The 18,389-nt window shown below is 39.5% G+C and overlaps 1 pseudogene; it reads left to right on the top strand.

Annotated features, from left to right (window-relative positions):
- The first annotated feature begins 2,393 nt into the window (after positions 1-2,393).
- Positions 2,394-10,359, top strand: LOC118005439 (annotated as a pseudogene).
- Positions 10,360-18,389: the final 8,030 nt, after the last annotated feature.

An 18,389-nucleotide genomic window follows, 5' to 3' on the forward strand; every position in this document is an offset into this window, starting at 1 on the left:
CTCACTGCTAGAATATCTAAGATTTCTCTACAGATTGCTGGAAAAGGTCATTGGACAGGCTATATTAAGAAAATACGTGACCCAGGTCTTACCTCTCTCTCTCAGCCACACTGACTTCTCTCCATTGCATGAATAGGTTCAATTGCCTTACGTGCTCTTTTCATCTTTTATATCACTGAATACAATTGTACCCAATTGTTCGTGCCATTATCCATTGAAGGTCCATCTTCCATATTCAACTCAAAGCCTTGAGAGAACCATGTCTATTTTGTTCACTTCCATATTCTGAGGATTCTATGTCCCTAAGTCTTATTACGTAGTTGGCACTTGATAAATATTTGTTGAATGAGTGGATTTATCAATTGTAGGTTAGCAGAATTTAGCTCAAGTCTACAGAAAACCCCCTCATTTCAAATCCATGCACTTCCCTCAGCAGTTTATTTAATATATTTGTTGTGAGGAACATCAAAATCTTGCCTTTGGCTCATTAACTTCATTTGTGCTAAGTCAGTGTTATAGGTTCAAACTACTCAGTAATGGAAGATAGAAGTGATTAGCATTACCTTCATGTTCAAAGTGTCAGAGGAAAAATATAGAAAGCAAAGAGTTGTACATGAGCTTCCAACTGCATTATCGATTTCTATTAACATCCTTACTTGTCTGGAGACTAATTTCTCCTGGGCCTTGGCTAATTTTTTTCGACTATGTTACGGCAAGTCTTTGCTAATTCACATAGCTCTTTAAACCATGATCTTATGTTTTAAATATCTACCTCCCAAATAACACTGTGCCCACCTTAGAAATGTTTATAATTTATAGAAAACTTAGATTCAGTGTACTGCCATGGAAAGAGTATGAAACCAAGGCTCAGAGGACCTCTTGGCTTGGCTTTCTTTTAATAGACTCCGGATTTCTTTTAATAGACTCCACTCTAGGCACACAGTGCAGTTATAGGCAAATCATTTACATTATCTTAACTTCATCTCTAAATTTAGATGGAGAGATTAGGTCAAATATAGAATAAGCATATGCAACCACCGTCCTGCCTACTCAAAATTCTGTAAAGTAATATAAAAGTTATTAAAACAAAATAAATCTGTAGCACTGCACATTGTTTGGGTACTATTTGCTGGATAAGAAACTCTGCATTTAAGCTCTGAGTGAGCCAGAAATTCCGGGACTCCCTAAATGTGAAAGGCATTTAGGATCAATTCTAAAGAGATCCAAACCCAGAGAAAACTACAGATGACAATGTGATGTACAAGAAGACTCACTAGAAAGTGTATGTGGTTCAGAAGAAGCCTAAATCCTGCCAGAGATCATGAATAGGTGATTAATACAAGGAGGTGTTCATTTCATTAAGATGGCTAAGGGAGAAAGGAATCGGAGTGGTAAATGGTAACTCTCATATTTTACTCTGTATATTTAGGTATTTACCTTGATTACAAAGAGAATATATTTGAGTTTATTTTGCATGTAAATAACACTGAAATAAACATTAATAGGATTAAAGAATGCTTCATCCCAGCTCTAACTTCCTCTTCTTCTAAAGGTAGAATCACAAGAAAAGAAGAAGCAAATTTCCCAGCACTACTCAATCCATCATCTGAAAAAGAGGCAGCAGATGAAGGGACAATGTTCAGGAATGTTACAAAACATCACATTTTATAATCAGAGTAACAGATTCTCAGTTTCCCCAGATGCAACATACATCTCTGTTATTACTTCTTTAAAGATCCCTCTTACAACCTGAGCAGAATAATATAAAGACTTGCCTCTCTTACTGTGAATTTAAGTAACATCAGTTCAGATGTGGGAATTTTCCAAGGAGAGAGCTGGTACAGGGCAAAGCACGAAAACATTTCTTGGTTCCCCTCCCATTTTGAAGCCCTGCTTTCCAAAGGCTGGCTATGCTCAGTTCCAAAAAACCTCATTTCAATTAATCTCTTTCTCTGATTCCAGGTCATCCCACTCCGTGGCTCCCAGATTACATAGCAGAGGACACCAGAAAAATAAAGCTGGTATATGGTTAGAAATGTAAAAACTACAGAGAAGGCAGGTAGCAGAGTTATTACCCCCACAGTATGGATTTATCCAGTGAATATCAAAAGGTCACTTCTCCTAATCTAAATTCGCCAGAGCATTACAGAACTCCCATTCACTACTGAACCATTTCAAACTTGCTTCCTAAAATAGGCTGGAAGAAGGCTGAACATAAACTGTCTCCAGATGTTCTAAGTTTTCTCTTAAAGAACAAGAGAAATCAAGAGTTAAGTCTCGAACAACTGGTACTTTGCCCCTTATACTTTTACACCAGGGTTATAGCTCTATTACTGCAATATGACAAGTCTCCTAGGAATCAAAAATAAAAGGCAAGATTATGAATATAAAACATGTCTCTACGCTACAGTGATAGACCGGAGAGACAGGCAGGAAATGTGGTCAAGGTGTTAGTGTCTGGGACAAGACAGGAGAAGTTTAAACGCAAGGTAAGCAGAGAAGAGGTCTGAAAAGGACAAAGAGAAAGAGTTTATTGCATCTTTACCAACTTATTACGGGGGAAGGGAGACTCTAAGGCCCAAATAGAACCCATCTTTAGTGATGCTACACACTCAGGCTGGCTTAGGCAATACAAACATGAGGTCTTTGACTCAACCCTCCTGACCTAGACACTCCCTTAAACAAGAAGACTTAGGATGCGATTTTACCCCGCATTAAACTGACCATACAGATGTGCTGCTCATGCAATTCTGCCCTGTGTACTTTCTCCAAACAGATCCAAAATTCTGAGCCGAAGGATCATGCTTCCATGCACAGCTCCTACCAAAGGCATTAGCTCACATTATATATGCATATGTATGCACATATGTGTACATGTATGTACATGAAACAAAATCATGATTACTGACTCCCTGCTCTATTTCTTGTTCTGGGTAGGCCCATCCTTTTCAGGCAAAGTTAAGAATGAGGGGGAAAAAAACACTAACAGTCCTCTGAGGTTGCCCTGAACTCCGCTAACCTCCTCCAGGAATCAGAAGAAAACACTTTCACCTTTTCTCACTCTGTTTCCTTAAATAGCCAACAATGCCAATAGTAGAAGGGGAAGACACAGACAACCATGTGATTTATTAGCTGTGCCAACTCAAATGGAATTGGTAGGTCAAGGAAGAAATGAATAATATCCAAGGGTCTAAAACAACAGTCTCCACATACCCCTTGTGTTTCTAACTCAAATTCCTACAAGAGCTCATTTTGCATTACTTACTTCACCCCAGAGCTTTCCCACAAGGCGGAGCTAATTAAAGGATGTTTGACTCCCCTTATAATTACAGTTTCCTCATTTGGGCACCATCTTTCTTATTATAATGTCATTATCATAAGGTGGGGTTTCCATGGACAGGGCAGCTAGCAGCAGAGTGACAGCTCTGACAAAAACCTTGAACTCCACTTAGTCACATGCCTGCTATGTTCACATCCTTCCTGACCCACTCCTTGTGGCTGGTTCCATGCTATGTCTTTCTCTCCCTGCCTTGTCCCTGCTGTTCCACTCCCCGTGGCTGACCAACAAAGTGGCTCCTGAATTTGCTTATTTATGATAATTTTTATTCCTACCATCTCTTTGATTCCTTCCCTCCACACAAGAGATGCTCCCATAAGCAACAGTTTCGATTAAATAATAAGGAACATTAACAGATTAGAATAACTACAATTTAGTGAGCATTTCCCTTGTTTCTGGCAGCATGCTAGATGGCACATAGGATTTCCTTACACTATTGAATTTTCGTAACTGTCATATGAGAAGGGATCCATTACTGTCTGCATTTGACAAAAGACAAGCTCAGAATGATCACTTTCCCAGCATCTGCCTGACTCCAAGACCGGTGCCCTTAACCAATATGCACTGCCCAAGGCAACCATAGGACCAGCATTTTGTATCAGGAAAATGTCTATATTATGGACCACATGTTTTTGTCTCCCTCCCCATATTCATATGTTAAAACCCTAACCCCCAGTGGGATGGTGTTTGGAGATGGGGCCTATGGGAGATAATTAAATCATGAAGATGGGGCCTTCATAATGGGATTAGTGTTCTTCTAAGAAGAGACACCAAAGAACTTGCGGCTTCTCTCTCTGCCTTCCAGCATGTGAGGGCACAGCAAGAAAACAGTCATCTGTAAACCAGGAAGAGGGCCCTCACCAGGAACCTAATCAGTCAGCACTTTCATCTTGGACCTCCCAGACTCCAGAACTGTGAAAGTAAGTATTTGCTGTTTAAAAGGATCGAATAGAGGCAATTCCTGGGGAAGAGAGAGAAAGCCTTGAAATGCAGGAGGTTGCCCAAAGAGGATAGCAGATCATTCAAGACAAACTCTTCCCCCGTTATGTTGGCCTGGATCAGTCCTACTGTCTGTCACGAAATAGCTCAGCAGTGCTGTGTAAGGAGGTGATATCATTTATTAAAGAATATTGTTCATAATCATAGCCATTGGGGCCTACTTCGCCCCAGTGTAGTAAGTCCAAAAAATAAAGTTGATAGATTACACATGCTATGTCTGATTGGTTCCAACTGGCCAAGTGAGAGCCCCAACTGTAATAAACTTGATTTAAAAGTAGAAGTATTCAAGTATCATTTTTATTGAATCAAAGAGAGACGAGCTTCTTTTATCCTAATTAACATTATACATCCTTTTTTATTCATAAAACATCAGTAACAATTTGAATTGCCAAAGTCTTTAATCATGAAAATATTTGCCTTTCAGAATTGACAAGTACTTATATTAAAATGCCACTTCTCTCATCCATTAGAGGTTGACTGCTCATTTAACCTGAATCTTTTACTAAATACATGGAGTATTTTACAAGTTTAAAAGAAGGGAGAATATGTAGAGAAGTATTTTTATTCTCCTTACCTCCTTAATATCAGTTTATTTTTTAAGAGGTATCTCAAGAGCCATATTTTACTAAATTATTTTTGAGTGTAATGTTCAAAAATACTAGATACCCAAAGGGCTCAGAAAATCAAATATGTTCTTTCCTGTTCCAGAGCTGAACTCCATCAACACCAAAGTTATCACTATCACTGAATTACAGTCATTGGAATTGAAGTTTTAAGTTAAACAAATATCAATAAGCTGTACCAACCAGGACAGTTCAGTCTTTACCAATTCAACAATTTAAATTTCTTCTTAAATATAAATAATAATTCTGGGTAAGTCATCATATCTTAATGAAAATCAGAATCCTACCTTTTAAAATCACTCATTTTTTTCTTTTTTTCTTTTTATTTTTTTTAAGATTTTTTTTAAATTTATTTATTTGACAGAGAGAGAAAGAGCACAAGCAGGGGGAGCGGCAGGCAGAGGGAGAGGGAGAAGCAGACTCCCCACTGAGCATGGAGCCCAACAGGGGACTCGATCCCAGGACCCTGGGATCATTACCTGAGCCAAAGGCAGATGCTTAATTGACTGAGCCACCCAGGCACCCCTAAGTTTTGTTTTTGTTTTTGTTTTTTTTTTAAGATTTATTTTTTTGGAGAGAGAGACAGCATGTACTGGAGTGGGGGGTGGAGAGTAGAGGGAGAGGGGGAGGGGCAGACTCCCCGTTGAGCGGGGAACCCTCACTGGGGCTCGATCTCAGGACTCTGAGATCACCATCTGAGCCAAAATCAAGAGTTATCGGCTTAACTGACTGAGCTACCCAGGCACCCCTTAAAATAACTCTTGATTATCCTATAGCTTAGGAAGAGGAGCCAATTGAAATGATATCTGAAAAAATACATTGAAACACTATCCAAAAATAAGGTATAACTATTTATTATAAATTTCAAAGTAAACTGTTTAACTTTTACTTTTTAAAATATCCAATTATAGTGTCTGAAATGCCCCCAGTTACATTCTATGGTAGGCTGCTATGCATTCTGCAATCACGCAATGTCATCAGTAATCCTTCAGCTAGCTATCTCTGAAAATATTTCTAGGTATTAACATATTTCTTGAACCTGTATTGGAATCTACTATACTTTTTGATCTAATTATCTTCATTAAAATCTTAACTAGCAGGAAACAGGGTTGAAAAGTATAAGTAGAGGCCATAAAGCTTTAAGAAAATAATATGTAAAGAAGCCAGAAAATAGCTAACATTTATTAAGGGATCACTAGGTTCTGAGCTCTTAACATATTAAGTCCTTAATCCTCACAATCATTCTACCAGTAAGTATATTTACAAATAGAGTGAAGGCAACAGAGGTATAAGAGAGTAAGTACTTCTAAAATTTCACACAGCTAGTTAGTAGACATAGGCAAGTTATTAAAATATAAGACAGAACTATCAAGCAATGTTACCTGTAGAGTAGGCTCCCCCACCTCCCTTATCCATGGTTCTGCTTTCTGCAGTTTTAATTACCAAAGGTCAACTGTGGTCTGGAAGCAGATGAACCTCCTTCTGAGATATCATCAGAAGATCATCAGTCACCTAACACTACATCACAATTTCTAAATCGTTCACCTTACTTCACCTCATCATGTAGGCATTTTATCATCTCATATCATCACAAGAAAATGACAGGTGAGTACAGAATACTAAGATATTTGGGGATTTTTTTCCTTTTTTTCTAAATTTTTATTTAAACTCTAGTTAGTTAACATACAGTGTAATATTAGTTTCAGGTTACAATTTAGTGATTCAACACTTACATACAATACCTGAAGCTCATGACAAGTGTACTCCTTAATCCTTACCACCTGTTTACCCATCCCCCTACCTACCTCCCCTCTGGTAACCATCTGTTTGTTCTCTATAGTTAAGAGTCTGTTTCTTGGTTTCCCTCTCTTTTTTTCCCCCTATGATCCTTTTGTTTCTTTTTTTTTTCTTCTTTATTTTGTTTCTTAAATCTCACATGAGTGAAATCATATGGTATTTGTCTTTCTCTGACTTATTTCACTTAGCATAATACTCTCCAGCTCCATCCACATTATTGCAAATGGCAAGATTTCATACTTTTATGACTGAGTAATATTCATATGACTGAATAATATTCACACCCCACATCTTCTTTATCCATTCATCAGCCAATGGACATTTGGGTTATTTCCATAATTTGGCTATTGTAGATAATGCTCCTGTAAACATAGAACTACCCTATGATCCACCAATTGTGCTGTGAGGTATTTACCCCAAGAATACAGAATACTAAGATATTTTGAAAAAGAAAGAGACCACATTCACAAACATTTATTACAGTATATTGTTTGAATTGTTCAACTATATTACCAGTTATTGTCATTAATCTTTTACTGTGCATAATCCAGAAATTAAACTTTATGATAGGTATCTATGTATAGGAAAAAACTTAGAGTTCAGTACTATCCACCATATCAGGTATCCACTGGGGATCTCAGAATATATCCTCTATGAAAAAGGGGGACTACTCTATTTGCAATCAAGAAAGACAACCATGTTTGCCCCTTGATTCCTCTGTCAACACCAACTTCAAGCCCACAGAAATATGGGGCTATTATATCCTTATTAAGACTAAGTCACAGAATGGCACTAATTCCTGTTGAAACCAGTAGAAAGAATATAACTTTGTGACATTTTGGATGGGACAAACATTTCTGAACTGAACAGAGGAGAGACAGGATGTTTTACCCAAAATGTCAGCTCCCAGTGAATCTCTAAAGACAAAGGAATAAGCTTCAAACATCCTTAATAATCAAAGGTGACAGAACTGATGCAGATTAAATATTCAGAGAATTTAATTATGTATTACATGAGCTGTCTTATTTTATTCAGAGATGGCCAAGATGGAGTAATAGAGACCAGGTTCAACTTCCACCTTAAACAAGTAGAACAATGGACAAAATCTATGAAACAGCTTTCAGACACTGGATAATGAGAAATGCAAAACTGTAATGCCTGAAAGAAGGGAAACAAATGAGGTCATCCCAATGATTGCCCAGCTTCCCAATTAGAGGCAGACTCCTGACCACAGAGCAGGTATGGGATCGGGGGTAGGGGGTGGGAGGGTCTCAAACATGGAGCTCTCACTGAATTGAGGAAATAGAGATTGAAGTTCAGGGTATGTCAAGGGGCTGGAGGTTGCAGGGAAGAGTTCTAGAGAGGAGAGTAGTTAGACACAAAGAAAGAACTTCAAAGTCTACACTGAGATAACCTGGAATCTCTATAGAACATATGTGTAAAGTGAAATTCCATGAGCTAAGGCCAATAGTAACCAGGGATCTATGAGCTGAATAGTTTCCAGGTTTGCACAGATCTGAGAATCTTTCAAACTCCAACAGCAAGTGGAGAGAGTCCACAATGACTATTTGGAAAATTCAGAAGGGGGCCCAAAAAGGTCCCAAAGTAGGGAAAATCAAAGTTAACCTAACCCCAAAAGTAGTGGAACTAAAGTATTCCTAAAGTAAAAGCTACACTATGCCTAACCTAACAAAGCTTTACAATAAGACTGGAAAAGATTAAGCTGATTCAGGGGCAGCTTAATTGTCTCCCAGAACAAAGCCCAACACTCTTTAAAGGAAGACAACAAAATCCATACTCTCAACAAATCAAATATGCAATGTCTAGCATTCAATTTAAAATTAATAGACAATCAAGAAGTAGGAAAATGTGACCCATAAATTAATCAATAGAAACAGAAAGAAAACTATAGACCACATTAGAAGACAGGATATGAAAACAGCTATTACATCTATATTCTAGTATTTAAGGAAAGGCATGAACATGGTGAGAAGAGAAATGAAAGATACTTTTAAAAGCCCCAAATTTCTAGAGTTAAAAGTGTATTATCAAAAGAAAAATTCATGGGTGCCTGGGTGTCTCAATTAGTTAAGCGACTGCCTTCGGCTCAGGTCATGATCCCGGAGTCCTGGGATCAAGTCCCATATCAGGCTCCCTGCTCGGCAGGGAGTCTGCTTCTCCCTCTCACCCTACCCCCTCTTGTACTCTCTCTCTCTCTCTGTCTCAAATAAATAAAATAAAATCTTTAAAAAAAAAAAAGAAAAATTCACTTATTAACAGCAAAGACAACACTGCTAAAGAAATGTGAGATTAGGGACACCTGGAGACAAACAAAACCTAAATGTGAGACAGGAATCCATCAAAATCCTAGAGGAAAACATAGGCAGCAACCTGTTCGACCTCAGCCATAGCAACTTCTTGCAAGACACATCTTCAAAGGCAAGGGAAACAAAAGCAAAAATGAACTATTGGGACCTCATCAAAATAAAAAGTTTCTGCACAGCAAAAGAAACAGTCAACAAAACTACAAGGCAACCTACGGAATATGGGAGAAGATATACGCAAATGACATATCAGATAAAAGGCTAGTACCCAAAATCTATAAAGAACTTATCAAACTCAACACCCAAAAAACAAATAATCCAGTCAAGAAATGGGCAGAAGACATGAACAGACATTTCCCCAAAGAAGACACACAAATGGACAACAGACACATGAAGAAATGTTCAACATCACTTGTCATCAGGGAACTACAAATCAAAACCACAGTGAGATATCACCTTACACCAGTTAGAATGGCTAAAATTAACAAGACAGGAAAAAAACAAATGTTGGCGAGGATGTGGAGAAAGGGGAACCCTCTTACACTGTTGGTGGGAATGCAAGCTGATACAGCCACTCTGGAAAACAGTATGGAGGGTCCTCAAGAAGTTAAAAAAAGAGCTACCCTATCACCCAGCAATTGCACTACTGGGTATTTACCCCAAAGATACAGATGTAGTGAAAAGAAGGGCCTTATGCACCCCAATGTTCATAGCAGCAATGTCCACAATAGCCAAACTGTAGAAGGAGCCAAGATGTCCTTAAACAGATGAATGGATAAAGAAGATGTGGTTCAGGCAGCAACAACAGATCCAAGACGGCAGCCAGCAGGAAGCGGATAAAGAAGCTTGAAGAAATCCACAAATGTGGAATGAAAAATTTCCATAACATCCAGGTTGATGAAGCTAATTTTGACTTGGCAAGGGTTTATTGTTCCTGACAACCCTCCATATGATATAGGGGCCTTCAGAATCAAAATCAACTTTCCTGCCGAGTATGCATTCAAACTACTGGAGATCACATTTAAAACAAAGATCTATCACCTGAACATCCACGAAAAGGGGCAGGTCTGTCTGCCAGTACTTAGTGCTGAAAACTGGAAGCCAGCAACCAAAACTGACCAAGTAATCCAGTCCCTCACAGCACTGGGGAACGACCCTCCAGCCCAAGCACCCACTTTGGGCTGACCTAGCTGAAGAACACTCTTAGGACCTTAAAACATTCTGTAAGAAAGTTGAAGAGTTTACAAAGAAATACAAGGAGAAGCAAGCTGTGGACTAAACTCTGACGTGACCTATCCCAGCGAGTGTGAGCGGAGACCCCCAGCAGTGCATTCAGACACCCTGCAAAGCAGGACTCTGTGGGAATTGACAGGTGCCGCCACCTGGCTTTTGCTTGTGGTACTTTCTACAGTTTTCTTAATCAAAAGTGGCCTAGGTAACATATAAAGGATTAAAAATTTAAGATGGTCTAGCTCTGCTTTCTTTTAAAAATCACTGCTTCAATCTACTTTAAAAGAATGGTGTTTCTTTTCTTGTCCAAATTGATCCAAAACCTTCAATTTACATTTAGCCCTTAAGGATAAGAAAGAAAGGGAAAAAAAAACAAAAAACTTGCAGTTCCCTTTCTTCCCCTGCCCTTGCAACTCCCACTTTCTTGCATTTGGTTCATTTTTCACTCATTCACTTTCCCCAGACCCAGGGCTATCTCCTCCACAAAGGAGAAGAGACTGGTCCTGGCAATTCTGGTGGCTTCTCTACTCCCGTGTTACATACACCGCCCTGTGTGGGAGTTGTTCAAATTCTCCTAGCTCCAATTTGTAACAACCTTTAAAAAAAATTTAAAAACAGAGCAAACCACCATTCACCACCCCACCACCTCCCCCTCACCACCAAAAAAAAAACCCAAAACAAAACCACCAGCCATGGAAAAGGAGGAGGCCCAGTTCTTACATAAAAATCTGGCCAGTGTTACCACAATAACATTGATTAAATGGGCAAATCCTGATGTCTGTGTGCATGATTGAGCTTCAGCCCAGCCTGGCCTGCTTGGGGAAACCCAGGTCTGTGGCAACCCCAGGAGAGGGCTGCCAACCAGAGGACGCTGTGCACTTGTGTGAGGAATTTCTCGCCAGAGAGGTTCCTGAGGCCACAGATTGACGCTCTCCTGTCACCAAACTCCACCTGAATGTGCCACGGAGCTCGCTCTCCCAGCTCCTCAGTGCAGTGCAGCCCCACTGCGACCCTCCCTTGGCACAGTTTGACCCTTTGCAGAGTTGGAATTGGTGGGTCTTGGCTGTAGCCAGCAGCAGTCTGGGGTTGTCGGTGCCCTGCTGGCCCCTTCCTTCAGAGTAGCCGGCCAGCCCCTGAACAAGGGCCTTCCCTCTCCCTCTGGACTCACAGCCTTTGCAGAGTCAAGCTCCACTTGAAGCTCACTCAGTAATATCCTTTACATGTGTTTTATATTGTTTGATGGCCTTTTTTTATGGTTCATATATACAATGGAATATTACTCAGCCATCAGAAAGGATGAATACCCACCATTTACATCAACGTGGATGGAAGTGGACGGTATTATGCTAAGTGAAATAAGTCAGAGAAAGACGATTATCATATGGTTTCACTCATATGTGGAACATAAGGAATAGTGCAGAAGATCCTAGGGGAAGGGAGGGAAAACTGAATGGGAAGAAACAAAGAGGGAGACAAACCATGAGAGACTCTTGACTCTGGGAAACAAACTGAGGGTTACAGAAGGGAGGGGAGTGGGGAGATGGGTAACCGGGTGATGGGTATTAAGGAGGGCACGTGATGTGATGAGCACTGGGTGTTATACGCAACTGATGAATCACTAAACTCTACCTCTGAAACTAATGATGTACTATATGTTGGTTAATTGAATTTAAATTTAAAAATAAATAAAGACAAACAAAAACTGAGAGAATTCACAATGAGCAGTCCTACACTCCAAAAACTGTTAAAGTTGAATGTAAATAAAATCATACCAAATAGAAACTTGGATCTACACAATGAAATGAAGAGTGTTGGAGACTGTAAATATGCAAATAAATGTAAAGGACAAATACGTGTTTCTGTTGCTCATATACGTAAAGAGAGAGTGAGAGCCAGAGACTTGTTCATTTTGTGAGGAGAGGAACAATCAATAGTTTTTCTTTTTTATTAAGTTTTTTAATTCCAGTATCATTAAAATGCAGGGTTATATTAGTTTCAGGTGTACAACATAGTGACTCAATTCTGTACATTACTCAGTGCTCATCAAGGTAAGTGTACTCTTCAATTCCCATCATCTATTTCACCCATGCTCACAGCCACCTTCTCTCTGGTAACCATCTGTTTGTTCTCTATAGTGAAGACAGAAGTTTCCTTTTAAAATGAAAAACACTTATTGAAAATACTAAGACAAGTTATGCACATGCAAATGGGAATTATTTATTTTTGTCCAGCTTTGAGATATATTTGACAAATAAGATTGCCTGAGTTTAAGGTGTAGAATATGTTGATTTGATACACTTCTATATTGTAAAATGATTACCATTCAGTGTTAGCTGACACTGTATCATGTCACATAATTACCATTTCTTTTTTTGTGATAACATTTACGATTCCCTCTCTTAGCAACTTCCAAATATATAATACAGTACTGTTATCTAAAATCACTATGCCATATATCCAATACCCAGAATTTATTCATCTTCTAACTGAAAGTTCGTACCCTTTGACTAACATCTTCCCTTTTCCTCCATCCTCCAGCTTCCGGAAATTACCACTCTACTCTGTTTCTTTTAGTTCAGTTGTTTTAGATTCCACATATAATTGAGAGCACATGGTATCCGTCTTTCTCTGTTTGACTTATTTCACTTGGCCTAATACCCTCAAGGACCATTCCATGATGTCACAAATGGCAAGATAATGCTCGTACCTATGGCTGAATAATATTCCATTATATTCATTTTCTTTATCCATTTTTATTGGTCATCTATTAGTTTGTTAGAGGTGCCATAATAAAATACCACAAAAAAGGCAGCTGAAAACCACACAATTTTTTTCCTCTCACAATTCTGGAGGATAGAAGTCTGAAATCAAGGTGTTGGCAGGTCCTAACTTCAACTGAAACTTGTAGGGATAATCCTACCTTGCTTCTTCTAGGTTCTGGTGCCTAAAGACATTCTTTAGCTTGTAGATACATCATTCCTAGCTCTGCGTCTGTTGTCACTAGACTCTCTCCTCTTGTGTTTCCTCCCTCTTTTTATAATGATACCAATCATACCACATGGGGAATGACCTCATCTTAATTAATTATATCTGTGATAATCCTATTTTCAAATAAGGTCATATTTTGTGGGACTAGGGGGTGGGGTTAGAACTTCAACGTGTCTTTTGAGGATACACAATTCAACCCCTAAAAGGGATCCATTATACAGGTATGACTGATTGTCAGTGTGGTTGGTCTCAGCTCCCAGGTTGACAGTGTGACCTGAAGCCCCCATCCTAAATCACATGATTGGTTTTTCTGGGGTGGTGAACCCCTACTCCATGACTATTGGGTGTAGTCAGTCCCTACCCTAAAAAAAGACCCTCCTACCAGATATGACATCGATTACTTGCCAGACACAAAGACAAAGGCCCAGACTCCCTCTGGGCAAGGCCAAATTCTTTACTACGCAAAGCCCTAAAGATTTGTTACTGATCTTTCTTAAAACACTAAAGAGATCAAAGATCCAGTTTTTGGAAAACCACAAATACACAGTGGCAACACAAATTGTTCACCAGCTTCTTGAGTCAAGTTAAAAAAGAAAAAAGAAAAATAATCAGTGAATCTATAGTCAAAGCTTTTAACAGTTAGAATTTAATTTCTAGAATTAGAAAGAATTTCATTGTTTAAGAAGTGCCAAGAAGATAGCAGTGAAGTCAGAGTGGAAAAGAGAAGTAAGTATTAATGCCTACTCTGAGAAAGGTTTTAGGAATTACTATCACAGTTGGTTTGGGACCCTAAGAGGCCATCCTGACCTCTACATTCTCCTCAATATCCCTAAAAACTAAAGATTACTCTGAATTTGAGATACAACTTCCTTATTAAATGGAAGGGGAAGGGTGTTGATGTTAGCACTTATGATTGAGTCCCAAATAAAATCATAAAATTGTTAAAGAATTTTTAAATTTTTTTTAATTTTTAGAATTTTTCTTAAAAGGAAAGTACCTTCAGGATTTGGGGTCCAAAACAAGTAATTGCCTATTTGAAAGGACTCTGCACAGAATTTCCCTTAAAAATTAGGAATATGTTGTTAAATTTACATGAGGCCAACCATATTCTATTTTTCTTTAAGATTTTATTTATTTCTCTGTCAGGGAAAGAGCACAAGCAGAGGGAGAAGCAGGCTCCCCACTGAGCAATAAACCCAACGTGGGACTTGATCCCAGGACCCTGGGATCATGACCTGAGCCAAAGGCAGACATTTAACCAACTGAGCCACCCAGGTGTCCCTGCCTAGGCCAATCATATTCTAGATCAATCCACAGAAATTGAGTTCAAGAGACAACTCCACATTTTCTACTTAATTCCAGCAATGCAAATCTGACCAGGAAAATAATTTTCCAGAAATTAGGTTTAGGGTTTCCCTTGGAAAGCTGAGTGAATCTAGAAATATCCAAATTCTCTATTCTGCCCTCTTCCCACACCCTGAATCTTACTGAGTTCTCTGAATATCAGACCAACCCAACCCAGCCCTTAGTTAACAAGCACTGCCATTCTGTACTATCAACTTCCATGAGAAGAAAAGGGGTAACATTAAATGAGTACGACCCGCTTCTAGATCACCAAATTTGGAGATCTCAAACCACAAGCAAACTGAAGAAAGGAGAAAAATTAAGAGTTTGGATTGGTCTTTAACTTGCCTCCTCTTATTGGATGGCTAAAATGTCCTGTGCCCAACTATTTTCTTTTCATCTCTCAGGTGACAAGAAGTCCCTCCCTCCAAGTACCTTCTCTGATTCATGTATTCAACTCCACCCCAACAGCAGCCTGAGTTCCCATCCTCCATCCTCCCTACAGTACCTTTCTACAGGGCTCACCTGTCTGCACTAAAATCTCCTATTTTCTTATCTCTTCATCAGACACCAAACTAGGTAAGGACAAAACCTGTCCAACCTGATCCCCAAGTTAAACATTTGTGTGGCTCTTCAATACCTAACACAGTGTTTGGCACATAGGACTTGTTTTAGTCCATTCAGACTGCCATAACAGAATACCATCAACTGGGTAGCTTATAAACAGAAGTATCTTTCTAATGGTTGAGGGGCCTGGGAGGTCCATGATCACAGCCCTGGCAGATGTGGTGTCTCGTCTCACAGGGCTGAAGGGACAAGGGAGTTCCCTGGGTCTCTGTTATAAAGACATTAATCTCATCTGTGATGACTCCACCTTTATGACATAATCACCTCCCAAAGGCCCCACCTCCTAAGACCATCACACTGGGGGTTAAGATTTCAACATATTAATTTTTGAGGAACACAAACATTCAATCCCTTGTGATACTTAAGGTGGTTTTTTTTTAGAATGGAATTCTATAGCAGGAAAGAAGTGGATAGAAGGGCAGAGCAAAGCATGGCAAGGAATAGAGCAGAATGAGAGAACTATAGTCACACAGATACCCCTCTTAGTAATTGAACTCCCCAGAACTGACTCCCTAAACCTATGAAGATTGCCTTGAGCAAAAAAGTAGTTGCATCAGATCCAGCTAACAACAGGTACAACAGCCTATTACATGAGACTTGAAGTAATGATGTAATCAACCAAGCAACATGGGAAACAAGTTCAACAAGGATATTGCTCCTGCCAGTGATGGTTGACTGTTAGCATGGCCAGGATAACAAGCAATACAGTAGTTCCTTTGGTTTACTCAGATACTTGGACATTCATTTCCTTCACATCAAAAGCATAGTGCAGACTCTCACTCACTGTCTACATACTTCCCAAGTATGCACCCCTTCGTCCTCTCCTGCATTTTTACCATCCCCAAAGTCCCTCAGCTTGTCATACAACCTAGATGGAGAGTCACTCCCACATTTTCCAATTATTTATTGAGTTCCTATGATGTTAGAGGTCTCTTGGTGTTTTGAGAGACAAACTATTCAGAGCACAGGCTCTCGAGTTGGAGAAATGGATTTGAAATCTGGTTCCAGCACCAAGTAGCTCAGGGTCCCTTAGGCAGTTGTTGAACCTCTCTACATCTAGTTTTCTCATTTATAAAATAGGACAAAAAATATCTACTTCGTGGAGAAGGCCACCATACATTGTTGGGTATATTGTGCAGTTGTGTTCACAGACTTAAGGGAAATAAATGAAATGCCAAGTGCCTAACTCGAAATTAGCACTCTCAAGTGTTAGCTGACATTATCATGCTACCATGAGTGGGCTATGGACCTTGTCCTCTAGGAGCTTCCAGTGGAGAATGGGAAATGGTTCATGAGTAGATAGAAAGCAGAGCACCCACAACTATTGTCAGTGCAGTTAAAGGACAACTGAACGTGGGAAGAAGGGGACTTTGCCCAACTAAGACTGCCTGGCACCTTCCCATTTGCCAGATGAAACATTTTTAGAGGTACATTCAATTAAAAAGAAGTGTCAGTTTAGGGGCTGCCGAAAGCAAAGGTTAAAATCTAAGAGGCTAAAATTCATCATTGCGAATCTTCACATTCAGGACCAAGTTCATGATGCAGACGGAGGAGGACCATATGTCACATTCTGATGTCCATATAACAGCTCCAGATGCAGAAGTGGCCTGACTGCAAGGTGGTTAAAAATTCATTTCAATTAAGGACCTATCCTGAGCCTGACTTTGAATATAAAACCCTCTGCCCATCAGAAGTAATACTCTCATAATGAAACTTTTCCCCAGTCAAGGACTGAGAGGGACAACATAAGTCAGGATGGTCAGCTTAGAAATGCAGCTACCTAATCCAGCTCTCCTTGGGGGACCATTCCAATTAATGACAGCAGGGCACACTGCAAACTGAAAGACAGAGCATGGCTTTCAACTCTAGTCCATGGAATTAGGTCCCTTAGACTTTTTATATGTGGGCTTCACACTTATTTCAACAGAACATGGAAGCCTAGTCCTCTATTTTCAGTCTCTTCAGCATGTAACTTCCAGCATTACTAAAATGTAACTTTTCTAATTGCATGACAAAAATATTCCATACAGCAACTGCTCCTAATAATATATTTATGGTCGGCCATTTCATTACCTGATAATTACCAGATCATTAGAGCAAATAATATATCCTTGTGGGATAAACTTATGGCAGTAATTTCAGAGAAAAGAACAGGAAAGCACTCTTGCAGTCACCAGTAGGCAATGTGTAGAATTAGCTATTGAAGGAACGGAATAGAAATGTACTTTTTAAAAGTAAACAACAATACGATGATATAGCAATTTCTAGATCATGACATCAGAAAGGAAATGGCTGGACGGACAGAGTCCAGCCCCCTCATTTTACAGGTAAGGACAATGAAGGAGGCCAGCAGAGTGAAATGAGCTCAACAGGCTCACAGAGCTAATATAAATACAGTCTGCACAACAACAGGTTTCTCTCTCTGATCACAAAGCTCTTTCTTTTTAATGAAAAAAATCCCCTAAATGCAACATAGATTTGATTTTTAAAATCTTGATTAACTGAAATATTTAGGAAATACAGAGAACTAGCTAATTGGATTTTCTAGCTAAGCTAGATTTAACTAGTGGTTTAACCCCAAACTAATCTTCCTGAGTTACAGCTTTAGAGTGGCTGGAGAGCCCAGATTTAGCCTATCAAGTCTCTTACCCTGGGTCCCGGCAGTGACCTCACACACCACTCCACCTGGCTCACTCCTCATCCTCCAGATGGCAATTTAAACACCCTTTTTCAACCAAGTCTTTCCTATATTCCAGATTAGACAGCCTCTCCCAATTATGTGTTCCTATAGCTCTATCTCCCATTGTGAAAACACCACTTTTTCTATTTAATATTTCTTTTTCCCCTCTAGACCAGTTCTCAAACCTGACCATGCATCAGAATCCCCTGGAGGGCTGGTTAAAAATACAGATTCCTGGGCCCTACCTTTCAAGTTCCTAGATCCCATATGGGATGGGGCCTGAGAACTCACATTTCTAACAAGTTCCAAGGCACTACTGATGATCCAGAGACCACAATTTACAATCCACTAAGCCGCACTATCAGGCTCATGAAGGCAGGGACTGGGTCCGTCTTAATCACTGTACTATCCCCAGCGCCTAAAACCATGCCTGGCACATA

This window comes from Mirounga leonina, unplaced genomic scaffold (assembly GCF_011800145.1).
Source record: "Mirounga leonina isolate KUSES-001 unplaced genomic scaffold, KU_Mleo_1.0 Mir_94, whole genome shotgun sequence".
NCBI lineage: Eukaryota > Metazoa > Chordata > Mammalia > Carnivora > Phocidae > Mirounga > Mirounga leonina.